General features: G+C 44.4%; 1 long non-coding RNA gene across 1 annotated transcript in view; it reads left to right on the plus strand.

The window, feature by feature from the left end:
* The window catches only part of LOC146081262 (uncharacterized), a 73,526-nt gene that overhangs the window by 23,621 nt on the left and 34,596 nt on the right, over nt 1-15,309 (plus strand). The window contains exon 2 of the long non-coding RNA XR_014475101.1: nt 7,901-7,956. This is a non-coding gene — a long non-coding RNA (uncharacterized LOC146081262). The remainder of the gene's footprint in view (nt 1-7,900; nt 7,957-15,309) is intronic.

Here is a 15,309-nt window from a genome sequence, read left to right on the forward strand (position 1 = left end):
AAGTCCATCTTTTGGCATAATGCGATTTTTGCTATTCCCATGGACTCTGGACAGCAAGGACTACTAGCGACAGTCTGGATATGTCCCATTCACTAGTGACAGTGTGGAACTCATAAACCGTGTGGCATTGTCAATGAGTAGCTTGTGTGGTATGCCATGTATAGAACAATGCCTTTTCTGTTTTTGGATGTCTGAGGATTTTGTAATTGTAGGAAGGTAATCTATCTTGAACCAACTGGAATATGAATCCCCTAACACAGCGGTTCCCAACCTGTGGTACGCGTACCCCTGGGGGTACGCGTCCACACGCTGGGGGGTACGCCGCGGCCCGGCCTGTAATGGCGGCCGCGGCAGTCAGACAGGTTGCTGGAGGGGAGGAGAGTGCATTGCGCATCTCTCCTACCCCTCAGTGTGCTTCCCTGTGACTGGCCGCCCGTCCGCCAATCAATCAGAGCTTGCGGGCCGGCAGCCAATCAGGAGCCGGCCTGCAAACTTTGATTGACGGGCAGCCCAGTCACACTGAAGGGAAGGAGAGATACGCAGTGTGCTGTACAGTGTGCTGTCAATGGTGAGTGTGCTGCTGCTGGGAAATACTATGGGGGCATTGCTGGCACTGTGGGGCATACTTGTTGCTGGCACTGTGGGGCATTGCTGGCACTGTGGGGCATTGCTGGCACTGTGGGGCATACTTGTTGCTGGCACTGTGGGGCATTGCTGGCACTGTGGGGCATTGTTGGCACTGTGGGGCATACTTGTTGCTGGCACTGTGGGGCATTGCTGGCACTGTGGGGCATTGTTGGCACTGTGGGGCATACTTGTTACTGGCACTGTGGGGCATTGCTGGCACTGTGGGGCATTGTTGGCACTGTGGAGCATTGCTGGCACTGTGGGGCATACTTGTTGCTGGCACTGTGGGGCATTGCTGGCACTGTGGGGCATACTTGTTGCTGGCACTGTGGGGCGTTGCTGGCACTGTGGGGCATACTTGTTACTGGCACTGTGGGGCATTGCTGGCACTGTGGGGCATTGTTAGCACTGTGGGGCATACTTGTTACTGGCACTGTGGGGCATTGCTGGCACTGTGGGGCATACTTGTTACTGGCACTGTGGGGCATTGCTGGCACTGTGGGGCATACTTGTTGCTGGCACTATGGGGGTATACTTGTTGCTGGCACTGTAAGGGCATTGTTGGCACTGTGGGCACATACCCAGTACCATGGGGTCATACCTGGCACTGTGGTGGCATTCCCGTTTCTGGCACTGTGCGGGCATACCTGGCACCATTGGAGCATATGTGTATCTGGCACTTATGGGGGCATATGTGTATCTGGCACTATTGGAAGGCCAACGTGATCCGTTGGAATGTCTGTTGCTTCAGTAATAGAGATTTGACAAGGTTCTGTTATTTTATATGCTGTCCGCAGAATGGGCTGAGCTTATATTGTGGTCAAGTGGTTGCACTTTTTTTTTTCTCGTCATTGCCAGTATGACTTGCCCCTGTTAAGCCACACCCATTTTAGGCCACGCCCCCTAAAATTTCACGAGGGGGTACTCATAAATGAAAAGCCTAATCAAGGGGTACGGGAGACAAAAAAGGTTGGGAACCACTGCCCTAACACATGGTGCATCTCTCTTCCCTCATTCAAAGAGATATGCAGCAGCAATGGACTGGAGGGGTCTGGAATAGCACACAGAATGATCAAATACTTCAAATACTTCAATACTTCAATGTAGCAGTTATAGAAGGCCAAAACAGGGCACCCTTAGCCTGCAGTATGGTGGCCTCACACCCGAGGTGCCCCTGGTGATCCTGTGGAGCATAAAAACCTTAGTGAGCATAAGATATAACCAGGCAGGATGCCACCTGAAAGTGATCAATTCATTGCCAAAGGCAAATAAATATTTGAGTTCATGAGACAGTTCCTTTGATGAAGAATTCCAGCCACTCAGGACAACACAACACAAATGTAGGCAGCGCTGGGTGTGCAATACATGCTGGGAACTAGGGGAGCAATTCAGACCAGATCGAAACCAAAAATCAGCAAAGTTAGGCAGTATACTGATGGCAACACATATACACTCCAACTGTACCTATTTGGCAGGTACAGTACCGTTTTTTTATGGCATGTACCTTGTTTGGGGTCTTCATCTGCCCATTATAAGTATATGAAAGGGGCAGTGGTGGTTTTCACCTATGGGCTGCAGGGCTGCAGCCCCCCAGGTAAAATCCACCACTATCTCTGCCTAAATGAAGCCAGATGCAGTCTATGAGACTGCTCTGGCTTCACTGTGACTGGCAGTGACTTTCTTTTGGAAGTCCGACCTGACAGTCACTCAAGGCAAACCCATTGGGAGGTGTTCACAGAGGCCTCTCTTTGTGCAAATGCGCGGCAGCCCCCAAAACGAGTTCTGCACATGCAGAGTACTACGGATGATACTGTGCATGCGCCGGACCCAAGAACCTAATTAAGCCTCCGGGGGGCTGCTGCAATGGCAGTCCATGGAGGTTTGTGCCAGTGCATGCGCAGTTTTATGTAGTTACTGCACCTGCAGTGGCCCCGTGCAGGGGACCGGTGACCGGGACCGGCAGGTGTGGGGAGCACGACGGTGGCAGCGGAGCAGGGGGGGGGGGGGTCGCATTGCAGCAGCCCCCTCCTCCAAAATGGTAAGAGCCGCCACTGGGAAAGGGTCATGGTCATACCCCATTTACCCATTACCATGCCCCCTTTCCGAATTTGTACTGGTTTTTGCTATTCAGATACTGGAGGGTATGGATCACACCAGGCAAAGAGTTAAAGTATATTACTATTAGAATATTATTAAAAAGTTGTTTAGTATTTGAATTTCTAGGAACAGAGATTTACTGTATTTCATTATAGTGGATTATTTAATTATTTGGATTAAACCTTGTAAACTGTATGATTCCCTTGTACTTTAAGCTTTGGGGAGATAGGGATGTTTGTCGAGCATGGCTGCAAGTGTTAAGAATTTTATATAGGCCTCAGCCCCAGAGAGAAACATTTTGACAAGGATTTATGTGAGTAGCAGCTGTGCATGCAATATACTACAGTAAATATGCTCAGAAAACCAATGTGGCTTACTGCCTGGAGTCTTACGGGACCCTAGTGAGTGTTTTGCAGAGCTAGGTCTTTTAAATAAGACATGGAGAGAAAAAAAAAAATCCTCAGTTCATTATTGCGTTATCACTCGGAAGCTGGATGACTATGTATATAGTTTTGCTGAATTTCAATTCAGAAGCTGGACTGAGAAATGAACTTTAATTTTGTGTTTAGCAAAGCTTGTTTGAGACGGAGATCGCTAACGCACATGTTTTTGAAGTAGTCTAAAATATAAAGGGATTTATTTACTAAGATGGGGGTTCTATTGAAGATTAAATGTTGCCCATATCAACCAATCATAATCTACTTCTTGGCTGCCCATAGCCACATCACATCTTTAACCCTTTGAGTGCCAACATCCCTGAGAGAGATGGGCAAAATATCCGCAAAAAATTCCAGCGTGGCTCACATTTGTTATATAAATTCAAATAAAAAATTGTTTTTACAAAAAGATTATATTTCCTATATAAGGAAAACCTTACAGGTCATTATGATGAATAAAAATGTTTGCTTGGGAATTTCCACACCGATTTCGAGAAATTCCCTTGGCACTCAAAGAGTTAGAACTCCCATCTTCGAAAATAAACCCCAAAGTGTCAGAATAGTTCCATCTTGATGGGGATTCCAAGATAAAATAGGCAGATAGTTTTGGTATATTACACGTTGGTCCACTAATAATAACCGATAATATATGGTTACAGTATTAAAATAAAAAGAAGTGTGCAGCCAATTGCTAAGTTCCTGTGTCTGATCGCTCCCGGTAAGAGCCAGTAGGCATCAAGGCTTCAAGGGTGGGAGAATTTTTTATTATTTTTTAGTTATCAAGTATATGCATGAAAAGTATTCATATTTGCAAACGATAAAATTATAGACCGAATCTGATTTATTAATTTTGGCAACATCACATCTGTGCATTTTTAGAAGTGTTAGTGAATGTACCACCAGTGCATGTTCAGATCAAGGGGGGAGCTGGGCGTTTGGATGTTGACAGCTACCTGACATTGCTGGATCTGCTTCACTTCTGGGTCTCATACCAGCTTCATGACCTACCATGGTGGTTTTGCCACCTCTGGCTTTTACGGAGAGAATATTTAATCATTTTAGGTTGAGATGCATCAAGTCTTGGAGAGAGAGATATAAAGTGAAGAAGTTGCCCTAACCAACCAGCTTATTTCATTTACAGTATCCATCAGATAGACATTGACTGGCTGCTTTCTCCCAATATTGTAAAAGTTTTTTTAAGGACATCTTGATCAGATGAAAGAAGTATTGGCCTCATGTCAGCCACGCCATGAAGGCTGCTCATAGCCATGGACCTCTACAGCACAAAATGCAAAACCAGTTGGCATTAGTAAAAGGCTTGATGAACAGGAAGATTTATTTTTGAAAGGTTCTAGAGTGAAGACTTCTCAAACTGTGCGGGGAAGAGAGTCCCATTGAGTCAGTGCCACAAAGTTGAACGCTCAACCACCAGATAAGTTTAGCGAAATTAAAGGTACAATAATTCGTCCATCATCTACAGATGACAGTAATCGAGTGGGGCTGTAAGGAATTCTACATTGCCTCAGGTACTTTGGGCCCTACTCATGTTGGGCTTTCAAATGCAATAAGCCAGTGGGGGTTATATTTGCTGGTCAGTTAATAGCCTGGCAGTTGTTTTTTTTGTACCATTTGATGCAGGTGCATTTATTTTGCTGGGAGACCAAGGTAGAGGGCATTGCAGTATAGAAGTGCTGATAAAAATGCATGTATGAATTTAGACAGATCCTCTGAGGGAATTAAGTGCTTAATACTGGCTATGTTTTTAGATGAAAGAACGATTTGATTGTGGCAAATAACTGGTGTCAAGCCGCCATCCAACATGTTCAGTGTTTTTAGTTCTGAACTTCCAAGCATAAATCTTGTTGGCAGGCTACTGTATGCTGCAGTCTTGCCCTGTGACCTATTCAGGGCCATCTCTTCCATTGGGCATAATGGGCAGTTGCCCATGGGCCCCATGATTCTAAAGCCCCACAGCAGACAGATATATTAGTCACCGGAAAGGAAGGCTCGCCTCTCCTCAGTGACAATGGCTACCAAGTCAACCTCCCGCATTTCCCCATGTCATATAAGCCACGCCTCTCTTTACTCCATTCACTCCTCTGTCTTCAGGGGACTTGCTGCCGGAACAGAGAGCCACTTCCTATTAGCGCTGCTGCTGTGGGCCGTCCCTGCCAAGACTGAATCCGGAAGCAAGGAGTCTGTATGAACAGTCGCATCACAGGTCAGCCCTTTGTGCAGAAGGCATCCTTACTGTGGCTCCTTCAGTCACAGACCATGACTGTGAGCAGGTGTCTCTGGCCACTACCTAAGACTGCCCCAATGGTCAACGAGCACCAAATTTTACAAAGTGCTGTCCTGCACGCCAGGGGCAAACGCAGGATTTTCAGAAGGGGGTTTCCAGAGGGGCGGAGCAAAGCACGGAGATGGACACTTAGGTCACCCAGTATATGCCGGGTCAGTTAAAGTATTATAGATAGACCAAATGTATATAAATAATAATAAAAAATATATATACATATATATATATATATATATATATATATATATATATATATATATATATATATATACAGGGGCGTGAACAGCAGTGTAGACCCCTGGGCATAGCAATGTATTGGGGCCCCTACCAATCCTCCAGTGGTAGGGGAAGCTTTGATGTCCCGCGGGTGGTAGGGGGTATTATATCAACCGCTCAGCATGTAGGGCCTGGATCAGTAATTTCCACTAATTACCCCTTTACTGCACAGATGGTGGGAGATGGGGTGGGAGAAGGGGGCATTGGGCTGAATGAAGGGGCCCTGATACATAACTTCCAGGGTGGTAGAGGATGATTAATATGCAGAGGAGGGGTGTATAGTGGAGTGGGCTTATTATTAATAATTTTCTGGTGGTAGGACAGCTTGCTTGACTGCAGATATCTCCAGTTCCCGGAAATAGATTTCTTAGACTGGGGACTTGGGGATCAGAGGTATTGGGGACTTGGGGATCATAGTTCAGGCGGCAGAGCAATCTGCCAAGGAGGATATAAAACTACATACCAGGTGTGTGGAGCTGGAGCACTAACCAGCTGCTGGAAGACTGATATCTCTGGTTCTGGGAATAGTAGCGACAAGCTACTAGTGTCCATCAAAGAGGGAGAGTCCCAGCTTTTGGAATATACCCTCAGAAAAAATCAGACTGAACCTGAAATATCTGACTGGGATAACAGGCTTGGTTGGGGACCACAGCTTTGAAGTCAGATATCTCCGGTTCCCAGGGGCCGATTTTTTTAATTATTGTACCCATGGAAGGAGGGGACCCTCAGCTTTCAGCCTAGGGCCCTTAGATTCCTGGGGGGGTGTGTTTCTGGGTACTCAGAAACCCCCCCTGCGTGCGCCACTGCTGCATGCCCCTTTCCTTGAAATGGTTGCGATACACTGTCTCCAGCAAAGCGCAGTGAGCTAGAAATTTCCCTTATGCACTGACTCCTGCAGCTGCTGTCAAGCGTGAGGAGGGCACTGTTCTCTGGGTTAGTGAAAACAGTGTATGTGAGGGGTGGTGGTGGTGGTGGTGATGTGCAGTGTTCAGTGTGCTCTATGCTCTACATGTGGGGAGGGTAGTGTGTGAAGGGTGCTTAATACAGGGTAGGAGAGGTGTAGTGTGTTCTGTGTGTGAGTAGGACCACCCCACCCCTGCTAGACCAAACAACAGTCCAAGGATAGGGGCCCTAGTGAATTATTTTGCCCAGGGGCCTGCGCTGATGTTAAGACAGCCCTGGACCTATCAGAAGGTCCTCTTTTTATCGTGGTTCAGTAGCAGTCAACTGGCATTCATCCAGTCCTGGAGCTCAGCTAAACAGCCATTTAGGTTTGTATTTGGATTTTAAGTACCGGAAGCAAAGGAAAGGCACAGTTCTGTATCATCTGCATAGCACTGATTATTTCACCCAGTGGTATCATGTATACTACAAAAAGAATGGTATATAGTATAGATCCCTGTGGGACACCACAGGTACTAGTGGCACTGGAGATGATGAGCATACTCCATAGTAAACTCTATGACCTGCTGGTGATAAATGATTTGAACCAGCTTAGGACAGTGCCATCCAGTCCACAGAAATTCTTCAGGCGATCAATTAGAAATCCATGGTCCACCATGTGAAGCGTTGCAGAGAGATCCAGAAGGATTAATATTAACAGTCACTGCTATCTCGTGCCATAAGTAGACCATTCGGCACACATACAGTACCAGAGACGTTTCAGTACTTTATCTTCTCCTGAATCCCGACTGGGATGGATCACAAATCTTATGGGTTTAGAGGCAGGCTTCTAGTTAAGTTGCAAACCCCTTCTCAGTAGCCTATTCTAGAAATACTGAGGACTGATTATGAACAGCTTTGACCTATAGTTTTATCGAATGATGCAGTAGTGTTCCTTGAGGGGGCAGTTCAACTTAAGGCACAACATTTTTCAAATTAATAATTGCTGTTTTAGATGCAAGCAACTTTGATTATTCAGATTGGAGCAGTTATATTAGAGGTAATGTAGCTATTAGAATTCACCATACATCTATTTTCAATAAAAGGAAAGCTCGGCAAATAACTGTGATATTCTTGAAAATAATGTCATGCATTCTAAATTTCTAGTTCGGCTAACAGAGAGAAATAAAAGGAGCATTGTGCAAATACGAATCTCCAAATCATACTGTTGAATATTAATGTTGCTCTTCAAAGTTAACATTTTAATATGTTTACCTTTCAGCGCACGTCTGTGGAATTATCTAAATTGGATATTGGAACTGAACACTTCATTCTGATGTATGTCTCAAGATAAGTAATTTTTCTCCAATAATGTTTAAAAAAATCTATTTTGTACCATTAGTCTTTGAGGTTTTTTTCTAGAGATGTAAGCAGACCCCATGTTTTGGTTTTGGTTCTAATTTGTCGTGGTTTTGACAAAACCACCTTCAAGAGTTTAGACTCGGTTTTAAAGCGAGAAAATATAACAATTATTGATAAAAAATTAAATTGATAAAAATCATGTCATTTTTGCAAACCCAAACCCCAAATTTGGATTAAAAAATCTAGATGCTGCTCTATAGGAAGATCCCAACCAGGACTCGGCATGGATCAGTGGTGGCTCCAGAGGTGCGGCTGCAGCACAGTTCAAAATTTAAATAGAGGGAGGCACAGCAACTGACACCAACTGCCATTCCAAACTGACTAACTGGAAGTTGCAGTTTAATTATTTATTAACAGTTTCTTATATAGTGCATACATATTCCGTAGCGCTTTACAGAGGATATTTCAACATTCACATCAGTCCCTGCCCCAGTGGAGCTTACAATCTATATTCCCTACCACATGTACACACACATACACACACGCACACACAGACATTCTAGGGTTAATTTCTTTGGGCGCCAATTAGCCTACCAGAATATTTTTGGATTGTGGGAGAAAACCAGAGTCCCCAGAGGAAACCCACGCAAGTACGGGGAGAATATACAAACGCCGCACAGTTAGAGCCATGGTGGGAATCAAACCCATGACCTCAGTGCTGTGAGGCAGTAATGCTAACCATTACACCATCTGTACTGCCCGAAGTTGCGGTTGCTCCCCTATTTTAATTTTTGACTGAGCTACAGCCCCACCTCTGGAGTCACCACTGGTTTGGATCATAGTTGCTTGAGAGATACTGGACATCGGTTCAGATCCTAATAGTTTCGTTGGATTCAGATTTCTGGAGAATCGAATGGCACACCTCCTACTCTTTTCATTGTACAGAGTCCAATTCATCTAACATCCAAATAAACTGTCGTGACACTTACTGTATTTCTAGATTTTATTTATCTGTCATCGCAGTAATGCCTTTGGGGGCATTTTTCTGTCTACTGTGTAATCTAACTATCCATAAATATATTATTGATAGAGCCAATAGTAATTGCATACATGCATACATGCAGTAACAAGGGAAAACTTGTGGCTTGTGCTGTCATGGAAGTTTTCAAACAATGCTATAAGACGCTTAGCTGGGTGTTGCTCAGGGGTGGATACAAAACAGGATGACAGGGATGGGCACCATTAAGAGGAGTGGGCTTTGTTTGCAAGCACTTCTGAGAAACTGGGTGTGGCTTTGCAACAAGGGGTATGGCATCAAAGGGAATGGTGTATCCAAGAGGCATACCCTCATTGGAGAGGCAGTGGGAGACAGCAGGGAGAGGCAGTGGGTGATTCAAGGGAGAGGCAGTGGGTGATTTAAGGGAGAGGCAGTTGGTAATATAGAAAGTGATGGGGAGAGGCAGAGGGTGACAGGAGAAAGAGGTGATGAGGATAGTTAGAGATGGAGAGGCAGTGGGTGAGAGGAAAAGGTAAAGGGGGAGGCAGTTTGTGTCCGGGAGAAGCAATAGGTGACACAGAGATGGTGATGACTTAAAGAGGCAGAGGGTGACAGGTGGAAGATGTTGATGGGTAGATAGTGACATACTGTAGCGGAGAGGCAGAGGATGAGTCATAGGGTTAATGGGTAGGAGCAAAGAGAGGTAGATGCATTGGGTGACACTAGGGAGAGGGTAAAAGGGATGGGCAGTGTGTCATATATGAGGGGGCACTGGGCTGGATGGGAAGTGGGCAGTGAGACGGTAGTGGGAGGGGTGGGACACTAGCCACAAGACACAAAAAACAGCCATAATGCATTGGTGTGCTGGCCATATATACTGGTGTAGGAACTTGCAGACAAATTAGGTCCTTTGATGATGGCTGGAAGCTTAATCGTTTTGATCAACATATGAACAAGGTCCCCATGCTTTCATTTGCTAGATAGATACATATTTGCAGTACAGTACTGTATATATTACATATCTATTTACTAATGTCAGTAGCACTGTAGAAATCACAGAGAAAATGATGCTGCTGCCATTTTCCCAGAGTTCTGTGTAGGCGTATTAGAGTCTGTGCCCTCTAGTGCCCACACTCTACTGCAACATGCTATTGAAATGTTCGCCACATGATTACCATCCCCAATTTCCCTTATAGCCTATAGAGCAGGCATGTCCAAACGGTGGCATTCCAGCTGTTGTGAAACTACGCATCCCAGCATGCCTTGCCACAGTTTTAACATTCCCTAATAGCAAAACTGTGGCAAGGCATGATGGGACTTGTAGTTTCACAACAGCTGGAGGGCCATAGTTTGGACATGCCTGCTATAGAGGTATGCAGGAAAATTTGTTAACATGTTGACACACTGAGGGTTCCGACTCGTGCCTAACGACTAGTTAAATCATGTTGACATGTCGACATTGCTGTCAACATTATAAATGTCGGCATGAAAACTGATGACATCCCTGACCGAATACACCTCTCCTGAATGCTCTTTATTTTAAACCAAAGGGACCCCCTTGTTTTAAGTACCTTGGGTACCTGGAACCTTTTATCCAGCTTGCATATACATTCAATATAACAAAATTTATACTTTATTTTAATATTTATTATTAGTATAATTACAATTATTATGTACATTGCAGTAATAATAATATAAATAAATAGATTAAAATAATAAACCATCATAAAGGTCTCAAGCAAATTGTAGCCGACCATTTTCCATTATTGAATTAATTGTCCTCAGACTTCGGAATTTCCCTCCCTCTTTGTTCTACAACTACAATGAATAATGGCATTGTAATACTGTTTTGTAATAAATTATCGGTCAATTATGTCGTTTGTGTTACATTTCTAATGGCTTTATTGTTGAGCTGTGTGAGTGAATGCCCTTTAAGATAATTTTGCTAGGTTAAGCAATTACAAGTAAATGCTTTCATTTACTTCACATTTCATCTTGTAGAAATAATTGTTCTGCATAATGGATCAGATTGTCTACCTCCAGCTTCAACAGGAATATTCTAATAAATGGTTTTCATATGAAGAGATTGGGTCAAAGCTTCACCCATTATAATATCACAGATTGGGATTGCAAAATTGAATGAGGTTTTCCACCTCTACACCCTTCCAATCAGGAGAGACGCAGTCATTACTGGTGACTGTGTCTCCTCCATTCCCCGGCATTCCATGTGACAGTCTCTTACAGTAGTTCCCAGTACAACAACGGATGAAGAGACTGTTGCAGTGTGCACTGTGACATGGGGAGACTAGTACTCATCAGAGACGTACGGTTCGGGCTTTCTTGGAAACAGAAACCACCCAAACTTACGGTCCCCAAGTATTTCTGAGACCCGGTTCTATATTTTCTGCCACACTCGGACCCGAAAAAGAAGCAAAACCTTATCCTTCCAGCATTGTATTTCTTATAGGATTCAAATTCGATTAAAGTTTGTCCCTGATGGTTTGGGTGCCATTCACACAGAACGTCATGGGGGGGGGGCATCTTTAACAGATATTTTGAGGATCTTGCACAGCAACGTTGGCACTCAAAAGCTTAACAAAAAGGTTTGCTTGGCAATTTTCACACCTATTTTGCCTTGGCACGCAAAGGGTTAACATTGTTCTTCAACCCTTGTCAGGAATCCTTGGCTATTACCTTTGCTCTTAAACCCTTGTCAGGAATCCTTGATTATTAAAATTACTATTCATCCTTTGTCAGGAATCCTTGGCTATTACCTTTGCTCTTAAACCCTTGTCAGGAATCCTTGGCTATTCACTTTGCCGTAAGCGACACTGGCATTTTTAATGGATATTTTTCTCACAGCAACGTTGGCACTCAAAAGCGTAACAAAAAGGTTTGCTTGGCAATTTTCAAACCTATTTTGACAAATTCCCTTGGCGCTCAAAGGGTTAAGGGCTACTGTAACTGTTTAAAAGGGCCTAATTCAACACGGATTACAATGGCAAAAAGTCCTATGCAAATCACTGCATGTGTTACTCATTAACTTCACTCCTAGTAGTTGCTAATAGATTAGTAATCAAACCAATAATTACAGTACCTGGAGAACTGAGTTGGAAAAGAATTTGCAAATGCCGGTGAATATACATAAGAATAATTGCACATATGGGAACAATTCCAATTGTAAAATTCTCAAGATGGGAGTTCTATTGAAGATGGGATGTTGTCCATAGCAACCAGATTCTATTATCTTCTAGAACAGGGATGGGCAACACCGGCCCTCCAGATGTTGATGAACTACACATCCCAGCATGCCTTGCATCAGTTTCAGCATGGCCACATAGCAAAACTAATGCAAAGCATCCTGGGATGTGTAGTTCATTAACATCTGGAGGGCCGGTGTTGCCCAGCCCTGTTCTAGAAGGTGCTACATAAATAAGTAGAATCTGATTGGTGGGCAATATCCATAATCAGAATGGGATCATTTGGTCTACAGCAAGTTGGTCGACAGTCATTAGGTCGACACCATTAGGTCAACATGGTTCTAGGTCGACAGGTCATTAGGTCAACATAAGCATTAGGTCAACGTGGTCTAGGTCGACAGTCAAACGTTTGACATGGTGCTTTCACTCTTTTTTTGACCCGAATGCCGACACAGTCGACATGGGCACTTGTTAAAGTGCATCGCGTTTACTCGCTGCTCTGGGTATTCTTTGGGCACGGTGTCTCGCCGTGCTCGGCACACTATTTTATTCTCCCACCATGCCCTGATGGATGGTAGGGCATGAAGAACTGCCTGTCAGCACAAGTCGGGTTAAAAACAGTCAAAAACCTCATGTCTACCTGTTGACTCTCGACCTAGACCAGGCATGTCCAATGCTGGCCCTCCAGATGTTGTGAAACTACACATCCCAGCATGCTTTGCCACAGTTTTGCTATTAGAGAATGCTAAAACTATTGCAAAGCATGCTGGGATGTGTAGTTTCAAAACATCTGGAGGGCCAACGTTGGACATGCCTGACCTAGACCATGTCGACCTAATGCTTGTGTCGACCTAAAGCCATGTCGACCTAGAACCATGTCAACCTATCCCCATGTCGACCTAACAATTGTCGACCAACTTGCTGTAGACCAAATGACCGTATCCCCCATCATCAACAGAACTTCCATCTTAGTAAATTGAATCATTTGTGTGCAGAGAGAATTTTTCTTAAACTAAATATTATTGTCCATTTGCAGTTTACCACATGCAGTACAGGGGCTAATTCAGCATGGGTCCACAATGCGAGAATTTGCAGTGGTTTGCGAGGAGAAATCAACCTTCCAGACAGAAAAAAAAAACGGACCTTGCTAAGTTGCGAGAGAATTGCGAATAGATCGCAGATCGCTATTTACACACAAATATAGAGGCAATTCCTGAACCATCAAAGATTTTTTGGCATCTGTGCAATTGTGAGTAGTTCTTAAGCCGCCCATACACGTCCCGATTCGGGCGTGCTTTCCGTGCTTAACTAGCACGGATCACATTGCATTGCCTGTGCATGCGTTGTGCATGCATTGTGATGCAATGTGATGAAAACTAAGTACAAAAAGTATGTGCAAGCACATACTTTTTGTACCGTGCGATGAGGTGCCGCGGGAGCGCGCACCTCAAAGCACACATCGGACAGCCCGCATCGCTGCTCTAGGCTTCCACTAATCTGCGATTGAGACAGGGTGCATGGTTTTGTCCATCTAAGAAGGATTTTGTCAGAAAGAGTGAACTAGAATAAGGACTTTTGTGTTTACGATCAAAACACATTTTCAGTTGCTAATTCCCCTTGTGCATGCAGGTTGAAAATGGTACACATGTGCATATGCAGGGTGCATGCAGAATGTTCACTGGGTGCATGCACCCAACATAGCGGGCGGGCAGGGGGTGGAGAGGGGCGTGGGGCGGCAGGCTGCCCCACGGTTCTCATGGTAATGAGGCTGTGACACTGGTGTGGGGGACGGGCAGCTGACATCACCATTTCCGTGCACGCATATGTAAGTGACTTTAAAGTCACTTTTATATGTGTGCACCTTCCACATCTTTCCATGGTCGGCGACCACCGAAAGATGTGGATGTTCTTCGCAGCATGTGAATGGATGTTTATGTTAAACATCCATTCGCAGCCTGTGCATGGGAACACATGCTGTGAGGGGGGCGGGCACTTACCAGGCGGGGTTTGGTGGACTCGCAAAACTGCGAATTCGCAGCATTGCGAATAAACCAGAATAACCCCCATTGACTGCTCTTATGCAACCATCCAGAAACTTACTGTACCATTTTCTTTGCGTTACGTATGCACCATGCTTAAAAGCTGCTCATTGGCTGTGTATGCTAAAATCCGCCTATGGGGAGCGTCTGTGAGTGACATGCAGGAGCGACACGAACCCCGGTTCAGACCTGGGTTTTTGGTGGATAAGATGTATTAGAGTGTTTAGAATCTGATATGGCTGCTGTCATCTTATATATATATTGGATCCAGTATGAATACTGAATTTGTACAGTGCTATACGCTCGTTATTATCATTATAATGTGAGTAATCTGTTTAGAAATTCCCAGTGACCACCTTTACCATCCCACACTTCTGCACAGATGTCCCTAGATTGGCCCAGCCACAGATCCATCTGTTTCCTTGTTAAAGTGTTTGTAACAAACCACTTATTCTGTGATTTTGCATCATTGGAATTTTTAAATGGCCTCCATTGTGTATAAATAGTTAAATACGTATACGTTAGAGACTTCTATTGCAGCTTCTCTCGTGTATCTGGTAACCCTCGCAAGCTGCAACCTCTGCCTAACCACAAGATGTCTCTCTTCAATAAAATAAAATTGGATATTCATTCAGCTTAAAGTAATTCAGTAGATCAATCTTTGCATTTTCCATCTGAACAAAAAAAAGGGTTACACAGTACATGGGCATTATTACTCATATTGCAATGGAATAAGTATTTGTATAATGAAACTTCCTGTACTTTATACGAGGCACTTGATATATAGGCTAATATTGATCATTTAATCCCGGCTCCGTCTCAAATAAGTCAGCTCTCTTGCAAGTTTAAAATACCTGCTTGAATCTTCTGTAGTTGTATCGGATTATTGAACATGTTGGCGTAAGAATACAGGAGACACATTAAATGGAAATAACAACATGTGTGTTTGTCAGCGGCGTAACTATAGCACCGCAGCCCCCGCCACCGCGGGGGGGCGCTGTGCATGTGGGGGCGCCGGGGGCTGCGGTGCTATAGTTACACCCCCCCCCCCAATCCCCCGCAGACTTACCTATCTCGCTGGTCCCGGCGGCTC

The sequence above is a fragment of the Crinia signifera genome, chromosome 5 (assembly GCF_055691185.1).
Source record: "Crinia signifera chromosome 5, ASM5569118v1, whole genome shotgun sequence".
NCBI lineage: Eukaryota > Metazoa > Chordata > Amphibia > Anura > Myobatrachidae > Crinia > Crinia signifera.